Source organism: Rhinolophus sinicus, linkage group LG01 (assembly GCF_036562045.2).
Source record: "Rhinolophus sinicus isolate RSC01 linkage group LG01, ASM3656204v1, whole genome shotgun sequence".
Classification (NCBI taxonomy): domain Eukaryota; kingdom Metazoa; phylum Chordata; class Mammalia; order Chiroptera; family Rhinolophidae; genus Rhinolophus; species Rhinolophus sinicus.
Window position 1 is genome coordinate 204,912,353 of NC_133751.1, and position 14,742 is coordinate 204,927,094.

The 14,742-nt window shown below is 48.3% G+C and overlaps 1 protein-coding gene, 1 long non-coding RNA gene and 1 pseudogene across 7 annotated transcripts in view; 2 read left to right on the forward strand and 1 right to left on the reverse strand.

Annotated features, from left to right (window-relative positions):
* The window catches only part of LOC109451501 (uncharacterized), a 64,418-nt gene extending 53,698 nt beyond the window's left edge, over positions 1–10,720 (reverse strand). For both annotated transcript variants that reach the window (XR_012490387.1, XR_012490384.1), the window contains exon 1: positions 10,242–10,720. This is a non-coding gene — a long non-coding RNA (uncharacterized LOC109451501). The remainder of the gene's footprint in view (positions 1–10,241) is intronic.
* Positions 95–562, forward strand: LOC109451473 (intraflagellar transport protein 20 homolog; annotated as a pseudogene).
* SH3BP4 (SH3 domain binding protein 4) overlaps positions 9,934–14,742 on the forward strand; it is an 85,727-nt gene continuing 80,918 nt past the window's right edge. For all 5 annotated transcript variants that reach the window (XM_074315406.1, XM_019739787.2, XM_019739790.2 and 2 more), the window contains exon 1: positions 9,934–10,142. The gene's annotated coding sequence lies outside the window, so the exon portion shown is untranslated. The remainder of the gene's footprint in view (positions 10,143–14,742) is intronic.

Genomic DNA, 14,742 nt, shown 5'->3' on the forward strand with positions numbered 1-14,742 from the left:
ACATATAGTAGGTGCTCCAGAAATACATATTGAGTGAACGATCGTGTGATAAGCAACCGGACTTTATGCTTTCCTGACCCTTGCTCCTGTGACACATTTCCTCCCGACTGCCACACTCACTCCTTCCGAGCAGATCCTCTCCTATCTAGGGAAGCTGGGAGGGAAACAGCCATGGCCAAGGACATCCTGGGTGACGCAGGGCAGTGCTGGCCCAACGCTGTGGGTGTTGGACCCAGAGGTTACCCAGCAGACCACAGCGCTCAAGGAAGAATGCGAGGACCTTGAGGGCAAAATTGGCCAGTTTCAGAAAATAGTTGGTGGTTTAATTGAGCTTGTTGACCAACTTGCAGAAGAAGCAGAAAATGAGAAGATGGAGACCACTGGTGCTCAGAAGTTGCTCCAATCTATAGCAAAGCAGAGAGAAGCCCAAGAGCAGCAACTCCAAGCACTGGTAGCAGAAAAGAAAATGCAGCTTGAGAGGAATCAGGTTGGAGATGAAGCTTTGTGTAAAGTAGCAACAGAACAAAATGAATTTATTGACCAATGTCTTTTTCAGAAATGAACGGAAAATTTCATTTTATGTAGGAAAAAAAATAGCAGCAACAACAGAAAACACCTCAGAAAATCTCTGTACCATTCAAGTGACTGACTAATGACGCAGTATGTCATGTGAGATGATGTGTAAGGAATGCAGCATCTCTGAAGACCAGAAAACATGCCTGGGGGAGCTTGTTCCAGATGTCAGTGCATATCTGGTGGTCACTCAGTGACCACAACGGCCCAGGTTGTCACTTCTTGCATATTTAGTCTAAACTGAGCAGTCTGTAAACTTTGGTCTTCTTTTTTTGTTTGTTTTTTGTAAATTCACAAAGCTTTGGGAAAAAAAAAAAACCAATGAATTATCATTTTTCAAATGGCAAAAAGAGAAATATAATGGTAGAAAGAAAAAAAATTCAGTGGAAAATTTGAAAAAAAAATGGAGGTGATATCTAAAAAAACAAAAAACAAAAAACAAACAAAAACAAAAAAATAAAAAACAAAAAAACCAGAGCAAAAGGACAAAGAAAGAGGAAATAGATGAGATGAATAAAATAAGGAAAATGGATATCAATCCAAGAAGTCAAACATGCAAATAATATGTGTTCCAGAAAGAGAAAATGGAGGGACAATTTATTTTTCTTTTTATTAAAGAAAAAAGTCAGGATAGTTTTCCACAGTTTAAAGATATATGTTTCCAGATTGAAAAGGCTGTTAAATTATCCATCACAAATCATAATAGATGAAAATGGAACCACATCAAAAGATATCTCAATAAACTTCACAACCTTGGGAATAAAGAGAAGTTTTTATTATGTTGAGAGAGAGAAAAAAACATACCCATAAGATGGTTTCTGCACATCAGAAGTGAAAAATGTGACGTCTAAGGGTAAAGTGATAAAATTCCTGTTAGTTGATGATACATTGATTCATAACTTACTGTCTTCCCTTCTCCACAGTTGCCAGGGAGCTCAGAGTTCAGATCCATGGTCAATGGCAGGCACTCTGATCAGTCCAGTTTTGTCAGGATAAACAGCTCCTTCCATCTTTAATTCATGTTAGAAAGCTCTTAAACATTTGTTTTTTATTTAATAGTTTTATGGCTATGTATTATTTACCATAACCTGTCTAAACCCTTTTGGAGGCACATGGGCAAGAAAAAGAAGCCAGAAGGAAGATCTCCCTTCTTTCCATCACACCTTCCCAGGTGTGTCCCACCTCTTGCTCAGAGCTTACCTGCAGCCCAGGGCGTCTCTATTTACGGCAACATCCACTCCTCCTGAATGGCTCTTTCTTCCCTCAGAATCCTCCATAGTCTTCTTTGGCAATGGTTGTCACATTTGGGGAGAGGAGATAGGAAAATCGCTAATTTGGACTTTTTTATATGGTTATTTATTGTCCGTTTCCTCTACCAGATTTTAAAATCTGTAGGAGCATCCCCACTGTTGTATTTCTTGCAGCTACAACACTGCCTGGCACATAGCAAACGCTTCTATTAATCTGCTTGGGCTGCCGTAGCAAAATTGCACAGACCAGGCACCTGAAACAACAGACATTCATTTCTCTCAGTTCTGGAGGTTGGAAGTCCAAGATCAAGGTGCTAGAAAATTTGGTTTTTGGTGAGAACTCTCTTGCTGGCTTGCAGATGGCACCTTCTCACTGTGTCCCCACCTGGCCTTTCCTCTGTGAGCTTAAAGAGAGAAAGCTCTCTGGTGTCTCTTCCTCTTCTTATAAAGATGCCAATCCCACTGGATGAGGGTCCCACCCTTATGACCTTGTTTAACGTTAGTCACATCCCCAAAGGCCTCATCTCCAAATGCAGTCACATGGGAGGTTAGGGCTACAACATAGGAATTGGGGGGACGGGCACCATGTAGTCCATAACAGCTCTTACATGTTTGTTAAGTGAATAAATGAGTCTGGAATCTTGGGGCTTGAGGGGACTTCAGAGATGTGCATCTGCTTGTTTGACCCAAACTTGCAGAGGAAATGTGACCTACTCAGGGCCACAAGGGCAGAAGTGGGCACACCTAGGACTGCACAAGCTTACTTGTTACGAAGCAGCGACAGGTGGGAGATTTGCTGAGGGAGAACATCTAATGTTGACGAGAGCTGGGTTCAAGTCTTATGTGTCCCTTTCAAGCTGTGCATGACCTTGAGCAAATCTATTTAATCAACGAGAATCCTTTTTTGTAGAAATAGAAATAAAACGAGGTAAACTGCATAGCATAACGTCTGGGACTCCAGAAGCACTCAGAGCTGTTAGTTAAATTGGACTCAATGTTTCTTAAGGAAGGTGCTACCCTGGAAAGTCTATGTGGAATCCTAAGATGACAGAGGTAACCTGTGCCTTTGACTGACTCCTTCTAGACCCTAAGGCAAGGGGATCAGACTTCCCCAGGTCATGCCGGGTGGGCCACTTGCAAGGTGCTCTCAGGGGAAACAGCTGAGAAAGGCTCTCAGGGGAAACAGCTGAGAAAGGCTTGGAATTCAGGCTGTATTTTGAGCAGAAGTGCCAACAGAGAGCCAATCACCTGGGCCTGAGAAGTGCGGGTGATGAGGACCTAGTCACCAGTCCTTGTGCCAATGAAACAGGTCAGGTTCACAAAGGACTAGAAAGCAGCCCAGAAACCAGCGTCCCACTGTTTACGTTCTGCACCACGGCCGCTAGGAGAAGGAAGGAACTGGAAAGTGGTATCAGATACCCCGGATGTCTTTCAGTGTACAGTATATTGTGATACACTTTTAACATAGCACAGTTCTTGATCCATACTTCAGGACAAGTGCTTTTGTTACTGTCTAAACGAGGTTGTCACATACGAGACCACCAACAGATGATGCTTCGTACCCCTGTCTATGAAAGTTTAGCATCTGATGGTCAGAGGGGAAAACAAAGAAGCCCCCTCAACTCTCTTTCCAAGCATATCTGGACCAAATCTACCTGCTTACCGCCCCATGGCAGCCCTCTCTGAACATGTTATTATCTGGCTAACTGCCACCTGTCCTCTGCCCTACCCGACTCTAACGTGACCTTGTCTGGGGAGAGTGGCTGCAGCACCTCAGGCTGATACACTGACCAGCAGCTCAAAGGGAGCCACTGGAGAGGGATGGCCCCAAAGCTAAGCCATTGCAGCCACCTCCCAACACCGTCCCCTCCTCCCATGTCATGGTTCCAGTGGTGCTCTGCTGTCTGCTGACCAGAGCAGGTGAGCCTAACAGCTTCAGAATTCCTCTCCAGGACTGAGCTGTCGCTTTTAGACAAGCAATGAGGTCTGCTGGCGGCTGGGGAAGAATGAATAATAAGGTCGACACTGAGACTGTCTTAGAGTCCCAGAACCATGACCTCTCCTTGACACCCAGTGTCAAGGACAAATGGGTCTCCATGTACCAACGGTGGCTGGAAGCTCCGATTTGGGAGTGGGGCAGACCTAGAGTCAATCTCAGCTGAGTCGTTCAAATTCTCTGGTCCTTGGTGTCTGTATTAACCATGTCTTTTATTTTCTGTATTCTGAGGCTTTGGTATCTGGGATCATTTCCTAGAGATAGTAAACAAGCTGCCTGCAGGCATGTGAGCATGTGCTGTGCAGGACACCCAGGAGTGGAGCTCACCAGCCTCGTCTTCCTCAGCCCGCAGCACCTCACACAGCAAGCCGCTGACTGCCTCCCCACAGCCCAATCAAGCTCCATGCACTTGTGGATTCCCCTGGGACACCGCCACCCCTCTAAGCCAATGCAAATCATACAGTTCACTTGATCATCAGCCCTGAGGACACCTACTCTCACCTGCCGGGTCTGGGTCAGGTGTGCACCCTGACACTTGTTTGACTACTTATCACTCTATAGAGTAATTGTTTGCCCCATGACCACTATGCTTCTTAGATAGAAGGATCTAGAATGTACTTACTTTTCTATCCCCAGCTCCCAGCACACTGCCTGGCATACCATAAGCATCCTAGACATATTTGTTGAATGGATAACTGAATAAATGCGCAAGGACATGAATATTTATTTAGAAGTATTTCTAGAAGTTTCCTAAAAGCCACAGAACTCCTTTTAGCTGACTATTTTGTCTGCATCCCTTCTGGTTTCCACACTAGTGAATCCTGTGCTCCTGTGATACTCTCGCTATGCCCCTATGGGTGTGAATTAATTAAGGACAGCCAGCAGGACGGATGGCTCAGTGTCACAGCATTTTAGGGTTGGAAGGATAGAGGCTTCCCAGAATGGCAAACAGGTCACCCAACATTTTCTGACAAAAACAGACTATTTCTGACAGCTGGTGTCTTACTGAATTCTTGGCCAAGCTGCTGGGGCAGCGGCAGAGGATGGAGCAACACGTCCTCACCTGGCGATACTTCACACCCCTGCACAGTCACCAGGCTTGGGGGCCTCGGCACCTGTGAGTCTCCTCATTCTCACCTCTCTCTGTTCTCCGCCCCCTCTTTTCACTCCAGCTGCACTGGTGTCATTGCAGTTCCATAGGGTGTGAAGCTTTCTATAGCCTCCAGGTCTTCACACATGCTGTTCCCTCTGCCTGGCATATCCCTCCCCGACTCCTTTCCCTTTGGGCCTGACGTCACCTCCGCTGAGGGCCCTGTCTAGCCGTCCTACCAGTGTTTCTTGATATCTCCTTTCTCAGCCGATGGCGGTTTCCTATGGAGCGCTTGGCCCCTGCAGGCGTGTCCCTCTCTTTCGGTCTCATACCATCCCTGGAATCTCAGCACCATGAGAGCGAGCTGAGTCTGTCTTGCCTCATATTCTCAGGGCCACGCCCAGGGCCTGGCACACGCACACGTCCAATACACACTTCTCGAGTGTACCAGTATCGTCCTTCAGGCTTGTGAATCGTGCAAGAAGCACCTTCTCCCTCAACTTCACCCATAGAGCATATTTATCCAAGCCAGGGTTTCCCAACAGCCCCTCTTCACATCGAGTCAGAGACAACACATTTGACATTCCACTTGGCCATAATGATGATTTAATTTCTGTTGGTACAGAGTCCATGGAAAAAGACCGTATGCTTTCCGCTCTTTCTTTTCTCCCTTAGCCGTGTCTTGTGTCTTTTCATTCTAATTTCCCCTTGACACGGCCATTTTGGCCATTACCGATTTCACTTCACCAAAGGAACATTCTTCTTTTATTTCTGTGTTGAGCATGTCCTTGTGTGTGGAGAGATACTTTTATGAGGAGCACATATGAGATTTCCAAGTAGTTACTTCCTAATGTGAAGTATATCTTATAGGCGACTAGAATGCTATCACATATTAGCAGCTTTGGTAGAGTTCAGGATAATACATGTCCCTGGAGAGTTATTCCTGTTTGAGCTGCTATTTCTGGGAGTGTTATATCTATTTTTGAGAAGCCTCTAGAATGAATCGGTTGTTGGTGGTGGCTGGTGTGGATTCATTTTAAACTACTGCCAATTTTTATAGGAGGTGCCACGTTGGCAGTCCAAACGCATCTCACACCCGTCCTCTGACTTCCCATGCATTTTACTTTTCCATGCACAGGAGACTTCCCAAAATGTCCTCTTCCCTATGCAGTGAATAGAGGCCATTAGTGAGGAGCCCATGCTCACGATGAGACTTGACAAGTGAAATCCTTTTGTGAAGTCTGAAGTTCATGTTCTCGGACTGTCTTGTCAACCCTTTTCCCTCAAGGCAATGTGGTGAGCCTCTTGATAACTGCCGTGACTTGAAAAAAGACATTTCTATGTCTAACTGATAAAAAAAAACGGGGATCATTCTATTGGTTTTTATGTGAACCAAAGAATAACTTATCAGTGTGTATATGTGTAAATAATAATGACAGTAGCTCATATTTATAAATGACGTATGTCCTGTGTGCCCAGCATTACACTTGATCAACCTGCATACATTACCTCATTTAATCCTTGCAAATAATACACCCATTTTAAGATGAGAAAACACCCAGCTGTTAAGTAGTGGAGCTGACAGTGAAACCCAGGCAGTCTGATTTCAGACCCCACCACACTCAGTCTTTATTTATTTGTGCATGTGTATGTATATATGTATATATATACACATATATATGTGCGTGTATAGAGACACATTCACATCACACACATACATCATACATACATGCATACACATTTTAAGATGAGAAATGTATATAACATGTATATAAATGCTAAGAAAAAGGTTCTGGATGGACATGTAACCCACGGTTAACCATGGGATCTTGCGAGAGGGTATGAAATTGAGGATCGATGCCTGTTTGTTATTCTACACACCTCTCTCATCATTTGAATCCTTTAAAACAAACATGTATTATTTTTGTACCAAAAAACCAAGTTATTGATTTTGCTGTACATGTTCCCATTAGACATGCTTACCGAGTAATTGAATGTTATGAATAGCTCATGGTTTTTCCTTTTCTTTTGTCTTTGGAAAGGTAAGTAATAAAAACTGGTGCAACGAGAAAGCAGAAATTCAACAAGGGAGCAGCATCTTGAGGCCTCCTTGCCTTTCCCAGCATGAAAAACAAAACCATCCACAAACAACATCCACCTCAATATGTAACACCATTTCCCAGCTCTCAACAGCCTCAAGTGCGATTCAAGCTATCGGGTAAAAGCATAAGATAAGTGTTCATGCCTTTTTTTGCTACTCTCTTTAAACATTCCGACCTCCATAAACTCCTCTTGTAGAATGTGGGCTGGTTTGAAGATGCTCATGGCACCAAGATACATATTATTCACAACTATGCACACCATGAGTCACGCTGTCTGCCCCTACCCTCAGCCCCAGGGGAAATGAGCAAGTGCTTTGTTTATTCACACTGTATCCTGCATTTCCACAGTACTTTGTCCTTTGTGATTTTAAAGGCAGGTCTCCAAGACAGCTTTTCCCAGACTGGACTCTGGCTTTATTTGACTAATTTTTGTCTTTGGCCCTTACTCCCTGCATCAATGTGGCTGCAGAGCTTTTCATGCTTTGGGCCATTCTGGTGCCTCTGGGAAGTGCTTTTTCATACCTTTGTCCATTTTCTACCAACTTGTCTTTTGCAATGCTTTGTAGGCATTTTTTACACAGTGAGGATGTTAGTCATTTGCAAGAGCAGTAAGAATAGGAGCTACAACTTATTGAATGTTACTCTGTGCCAGGCACTCTGCTAAGTACTTTACAGGCTGCATTAATTTTTCATACCCATTTAGGAAACTGAGTCACAGGGAGGCAAAATAACTTGCCAGAGATTCCAGCCCAGCAGGCAGGTCCCCAGTGAGTGTCTCTGTACCACTGAGGATGACCTGGGTCCCCAAGCGCCCTCTACCCTATCGTCCTCTCTGAGGCTTCTCTACCTGCCCCTTCTGAGTGACTGCCTCCTTTTAAAATCTACAGCATGCATTTTAGGGCTGTCAAAATAATATAAACAGAGCCATTTTAAAATGGAGCCGGACCTACCATCCCAGAGGAACTGCCTTGCATGTTCTCATGCCTCAAATTTTTGGAATGTTGAAACAGGGTAAAATAACTTTCGGACTGGGCCTAAACCAGCACTGTATTTCAAATAACTGATGGCAAAGATAACAAGAAGCGGTTATTATGACTACTAGTCTGAAAATTAAAAACATTTTTTTAGAATTAACACCACTCTGTTACTTTATCTGCACCAATAGAAATGCCTGTCTTCTACTGGTGGACTTGTTCCCCTTCCCTTTCTCATAAATACCCGCAGCCTTTGTCTCCTAATCAGAACACTATTTGGGCTTCTGCCTGAATCAGTGCTTCCTGAATAGCTACTCTTAATTGATCTCAAATAAATGCTTATGGGTTCTCACTTTGAAAGGCCCTTTTTTTTTTGTAACAGGGCTAATTATATCCATTTTCAGGAATTCAATGGTCCACACATGGATGACACCAAAATCAGAACACCAGTCTCCACCCTTCTAGATCCATGTCTCTGTCTTCCTGTGTGTCCTTCTGAAAATTACTCGGACGTCAATTTGAGAGGTTGGAAACCAGATTCCTTAGCTAAAGAGAAGTCTCCAAGACTGAGGGAGCCTAAAAAAATCCTGGGTTTTAATTTAGACTCACACACCTATGTGATCATGATGCAATATGTAAGGTCTAAAGTCATCTATAAAATGTGAATAATCATATCTGTCTCACGAGGTAACTGTGAGGAATGATTCAAAGGGTGTCTAGCTCTGGACCTTCTTCCCCTGAAGACCTACCTGTGCTTCCTCCTAGTTTCTGTATGATAGGGTGCCCCCAGCCCTGCAGGGCATCCAGCATCAGAACCCAGCCTCTGGGGTGGCCTTTGGTCAAATTCTGGTTGTACCATTTTCTTGCTGTCAAATCAACTCTCTAAGCTTCAGTCTACTCATGTGTGAAATGGACTAATGAGAGTAGCCAAGTGTGAGATTTTCTGAGGATTGAGTGTGTCAATCTATGGAAAGTGCTCACCACACAGTAAGCGGTGCGTTCATTTACTGGGCATTTATTGAGCGCCGACTACGTGCCAGGAATGTTCTAGGCGCTGGGGACCCAGCGGTGTTTCGTCCATACCAAGTGTAAATGGTTGTGATGCTATGTATTCCTTTTGCATCCTGCTCAGCAGGAAATTCTCCGTTTTTGTAATTTTCAATGTGGATGCCTTTTTTCTTCTTACTTTTTAACTTTGCTCTTTTCCCTACATCCTCCCACCTGCCTTCCTTCCACCGCCCTCGATAAGCGTGTTGTAAGGGACCTTAGAACTGGGCGCTATCTTCCGCAGCCTGGACGACGCCCGCCAGCGGATCGTAACTTCACCCAGGAGACCCCGCTAGGAGTCGCCCGAGAAGAGATGAGAGATGGGGATGCCGAGGGCACAGGAGCGCGGCCAAAAGGTCGCGATGAAACAGCCGCGTCTAGATGCGCTCGGTACCAGGGACCACGACCCCGGGGTTGCCCGGCGGCCAAGAAACCTGCTCCCAGGCCCGCGCCGGTAAAGAACACGGGAAGCAGGAGGCATCTAGGTGGGATCCCCCAGTCCCCACCGCCCTCATGGCGCGACTGTCGCGCCACCTGGTAACAAGCCCCGCCCCCGGCCTCCTAGCGGCAGCAGCTCAACCCCGCCCCCTAATAACCACACCCGCCCCCGGCATCCCGGCGGCCTCGGCTCGGCCCCGCCCTCTCCGCACTCGCCGGCCCCACACTAGGCTGTGTCCGCACCCCGCCCCAGCCTCTTGGATGCCACCGCTGGGTCCCGCCCACTCCCCAATCATCTTCCCCGCCCTTCCCTCCCACCCCCTTCCTCCCTAGTGGCCTCTGCTCAGGCTCCGCCCCCGCCCGAGACCCCGCCCCCGAGACCCCGCCCCCGCGCGCGGAGACCTCCCCCTGCCGCCGGCCCCCGCGGGTCCCCGCCCCAATCCGCGCCTCTCGCACGCCGCCCCCACCTCCGCCCCCGAGCCCCGCCCCGCCCCGGGGACCACCCTCCGCTCGCGGAGGCGGGTCGGAGCGCTCCTGGCAGTCTGGGCGGTCTCGGCCCCTCGCCGCCGCCGCCGCGCGGTGATTCCCGTGGAACCGCGCGCGCCCCCGGCCGTGCAAGCTCCCAGGCCGCGAGGAGAGCCGCAGGAGCCAGCGGGACGCAATGCGAGCCAGGTAGGCAGGCGGTGCGCCGGGCCGGCCCCTGCGGGAACTCCAGCCCCACGACCCGCCTCGCTCCCGCGGCGCCTGCTTGGGTTCGGCGGGTTTGCTCACCTCGCGGGAGCCGGTAGTTCCCCCGCCGCCTGAGTTCGGGATCGGGGTGCCGGGCGGCTTTGGGAAGCCTCGTGCGCTCCTAGCCGCTCGTCCGGGCGCCCTGGTCACCCCATGCAGGAGGGCGGACCGGGATTCCGGGCTCCAAGCCGCACTCGGAGCCCTCGCGTGCTATCGGCAGATACTCTCTCCCAGCTCTGGCGCTTCCCGGGGCGCCCCTGCGGGGAGGTCCTCCTAGGCTACCCGGCAGGAATATGCGGCGGGGAGCACTCGGCTCGCGCGGCCGTGGGGCGCCCCGAGGACTGGAGGGGCCGGGGCGCCCCCTCGCGCGAGTAGGGAAGGGCTCGCGGTCCCGGGTTAAACTTGGTGACAATGCATATTTCAACTTCGGAGATCCCTCTTATTAAGATGAAAATGAAAACCCAGGTTTCTGGCTTGGCCGTCCGGTGACCCAGCAGCCGCGAGGTGACAGCGCCGGCGGGCGGCGGGTGGGGACAGCTGGGAGAGACACGTTGTTCTCTAAGTGATGTTTCCCGGGGAAGCCCGCTCCACGCAGCGGATTGGTGGTCTGTAGGATCGACCAGCCTTGGAGTCCTAGCCCGGGGCTGGCCCTCCCTGCAGCCCGGGTACCCAGGCCTGCCCTGCCCCTTCCCACGGGTGGTGAGAGGCCGGGGAGGAGCAGCGGAAGGGCGGCCGGGCTCTCTACGTGCGGAGAGGGTTGGTTGGGGAGCCTCATGGATCGATGGAATTTAAAAAGGGAACGCTGAGCTGGATTTTATTCGTGCTTGTTCTTTTCAAGTTAGTGCAGCCGCTTGGTACTGTGTGCTTATCAGTAGTAGTAAGTTAGCATAACTTTTGTTCTGATCTCAGAAACAGTGTATGCTCTGGGTAGAAAACATGGAAATGAGGAGAAATATACACAGTAAAACAGAAACCATCCCGGATCCCACAGTTCCTACTGGCCTTTAATATTTATTAATCTTACTTGGGGATCACACTCTTGCATCTTTAATCAATAAGTTACAACTGGAGCTTATCTAGCTTAAATCAAAAGTAATCCCTCATTGCAACTTTCCCTCCCCACCCTTCAAAATGTGATTGTCTCTGAGCACCAGAGTTTGGGTTTATGGGCCTGGCTCCCTTCTCAGCAGGCCGCCAGCCCCCTTTCCTGTGGGTGGTGTCGTCCTTGCCTTCTGTATGCAGGCCTGAGATGGAGCGAGAGGAGTGGTCAGCTTGGAACACTGGCTCAGACAGGGTTGGCCTTGTGCCTGTCCACCCTCCCCTGTGGTTTTGGTTCCTTGCCTTGTAAAAATGAAGGTAATGATTCTCAATCTGTTTCTCAGGCCACCATAAAAATTAATGGGTGGTTTGCAAAGTGTTTTGCCATCCTTGGATGGACAGCGGCTGTACTTTATCGGGCTAGGGAGCATTCTGCTGTCCTACGTTGCTGTGGTCATCAAATAAAACAGTCTAGCTCCCATCTGGCCATCCTGACCAGGAGACAAACTCCAGGAATGCCTGGTGCAGCCTGGGGAACCATCCTAGTCCCCTGCCCAGGGCAGTTTCCAGGCCAAGCCCCTCAAAATGGGGGCTTAGGAAGGAGACAACAGGCCCAAATCCACCTCCCCCTCTGCTTGCTGCATGTGGGCGATGGGAAGAGGGTCGGGGGCACCGATATTAAGATGGGCCCCAAGTTGCCCAGGCTGATGCTTGCCCATCTGTGGACTGCCAAGGCCACGCTGATCCTAGAGGGAACAGTTAGTTCTGGGAGAATGACTCAGAAAGTGCACAAACCTGGCTTCCTGGGGGTTTGTTTTATGGCTCACTTGTTTATTAAATGAACAATGAGCAGCTCAGATCTGCTGGGCCTGAGAAGCTTCTGTGAGCTTTAATTTTTTTTTTCCCCCCTAGTGAACCAAGACTCAGGCACCACACTTCAGTGTCCTTTTAAAAACAATTAGGAGGGACTCATACCATTAGTGAATTTCAGGTATGAAAAGCCTGGGTAGGGAGAGGTGCCGCACAGGTTGCCTTTTGTTCCCCTGGCACAGAAACCATGCTGGAAGATCCTCTTTCTGTAAACGGTCTCACGGGTTCCAGTTTGTCATTTGATAGTTTCATTTTTTTATTGTCGCTCCCACCAATGCTTTGATCTGCCCAAGGTCTAGTAGCTGATGGCAGCCCAGACTCGGGGGTTTCCGGAAGAACCCAGAAAGTGGACTGGACAGGTTACTGATAAGTTTCCTTAGCTAGGCTCATTGTCTGGTAATGTGCTTCCCCCTTATCTCAGGGTAGGGAGGTAGGGAGAGTGTGGCTGGATTTTCTGCTTTGCTGTTGTTTGTGAACTTGTGGCCCGCAATGGTTTTCCTGCAGGATGCTTGAACAGACTTCTTTCTTATTCTAATACTGGTTTCTAGATAATAAGATATGCTAATGGAAGTGGGTTTAAATCCCAGGATGCTGGCCAGTAAAGTGTGAGAGGAGAGTGTGCTCCCTCTTCTTCCTGGGGAGGAGGCCACCTGGCTTCCTTCCACCAGCTTCTCACGGGAGCCCCTGACCCAAACAAGGTTAGGAGCCATGGGGTTCAGCCTCTGCTGACCACCTCCTGGGCGCGGGGCAAGCCTCCCTGGCTCCTGGCTTGACGTTCCAACCTTGTTTTGAATGTTGAGCATGTGGGCCTGTGGCCAGCGATGTGGGTTCCTCTTAGCTTTGTTGTTTTCCAATTTGACACCGAATTGGGTTGTGTGGCGATGTTTCTTCTGAGAATTGGAGTCAGGCCCCTGGGATATTTTATTTCCTAAGGCCCTGGAGATGGGTACTAGGACTTCTTTGTCCCAGGTCACTGCCTGACAACCAGGATTGTGAAAGGTCACCCAGCAGCTAAAGAGACTCCACAGAGAGCACACAGGCCAGCTTTGCTCCCTCTGTTTGCACCGGCTTCCAGAGCTGGATCTTGGCTCCCCAACTCTTTGCACAGTAGAAGCCTCACATCCTGCCATTACCCTCTGGAGGGAGTGACAGAAAAATAATTCACCAAGCCCCCACACAGCCCGGAAACCTGCCCCTGCTGCTCTATGGGCCCCAAGGGTGTCCCTGTGTTACATAAGAGCACCTGATACGGCAGGACCAGCGGCTGCTGGAGAGGGTGGCAGTGTTGAGCCTTTAGAAGAAGACAGGCTGCAGAAGGTGTTTTGGAAATAAAAGGCATGTGTGGTGTGTGTCAGGGAGGGAAGGGTGAAATCCCCTACAGTGCACACAGCCTCCCTTCCATCCGCCAGGTGAACAAATACCCTCCCAAACCACCAGTCAGTGCCTGTGGAATTGAGGGAAAGGATGGCAGACCGAGTTTACCTAATTTAAATTGGCATTTGGGGGCTTCAAGATGTACGAGGCCCCATGTGCACACTTTAAAGGCTCACAACTCCAATATTCATTCAGTAAATGCTTGAGCTGGGACTCGAGCCTGGATGTGCCTGGGCCCAGAGCTCTCTCAGCTCACATCTCCCAGTGTGCTGAGATTAAAGAAACAAATGGCTGTCAGTCATGCACTTTGGTAGCGTTAAGACACAGGCATGAAAATAGCAGACTGCCTGCGTCCCTTACACAGTGATAAAAAAGCTCTTCCTCTGAAGGTGAGGCACTCTTTAAAACCCATGAAAGCTTTTCAGCTGCTATGGAAGGTAGCCAGTTTGCACTTTTGTCCCCCAAGGCCACTGCCTTTCCCCCTGTCTGCAGGTTAAAGGTTGATTTATTTAGAAGATTGCGGATTTTGAAGTTGGGATAACTCAGCATCCACTATGGAGTTTGTCCTTGCACCATGAAAAGAGGGTATTCTGGGCAGATGAGGTCACTAGAATAAGATTCAGATTATGGGAAGGCTGTTAAGTAAGTGGAAGATAAGGGTTCCACCTTCCACTTACAGCCTAAGAAATTACATACTAATGAGATTATTCTTATCTGCTCAATGAAAGCAAGTCTCTGGGGACTCTGCTGAAGCCTGTTAGCCCAACTCTTCTGAACAGATTGAAAAGAATACTTTCGTGAAAGGATTTTGTGGTTCCAAATTCTTCCAAATCTTCCTCTCCCCTCTTTCCGTCTTCTCCCTTCCCCCTAGTTCTGCAGGCAACTGAGGAAAACTTGACTCCATTCTTGATGGAAGTCTTTAAAGTCTGCAGGCCTGAAAGGAAAACAAATGTTTCCTGAGCCTGTAGTGTGCTGATAAACCTGCTCTCTGAGAAAAAAACAACAAAGAGCTGAGGTTGTAGCATCTGCCAATTACCAAGGTGTAAATGCTCCCACCATAACTGAGTGCCAGCTACCAGTGTTGCGGCTGCAACATTGTTACAGTGTTTCCCTGAAAATAAGACCTGGCCGGACCATCAGCTCTATTGTGTCTTTTGGAGCAAAAATTAATATAAGACTCAGTGTTATATTACATAAGACCTGGTATTATATTATATTATGTTATGTTATGTTATGTTATGTTATGTTATGTTATATTATA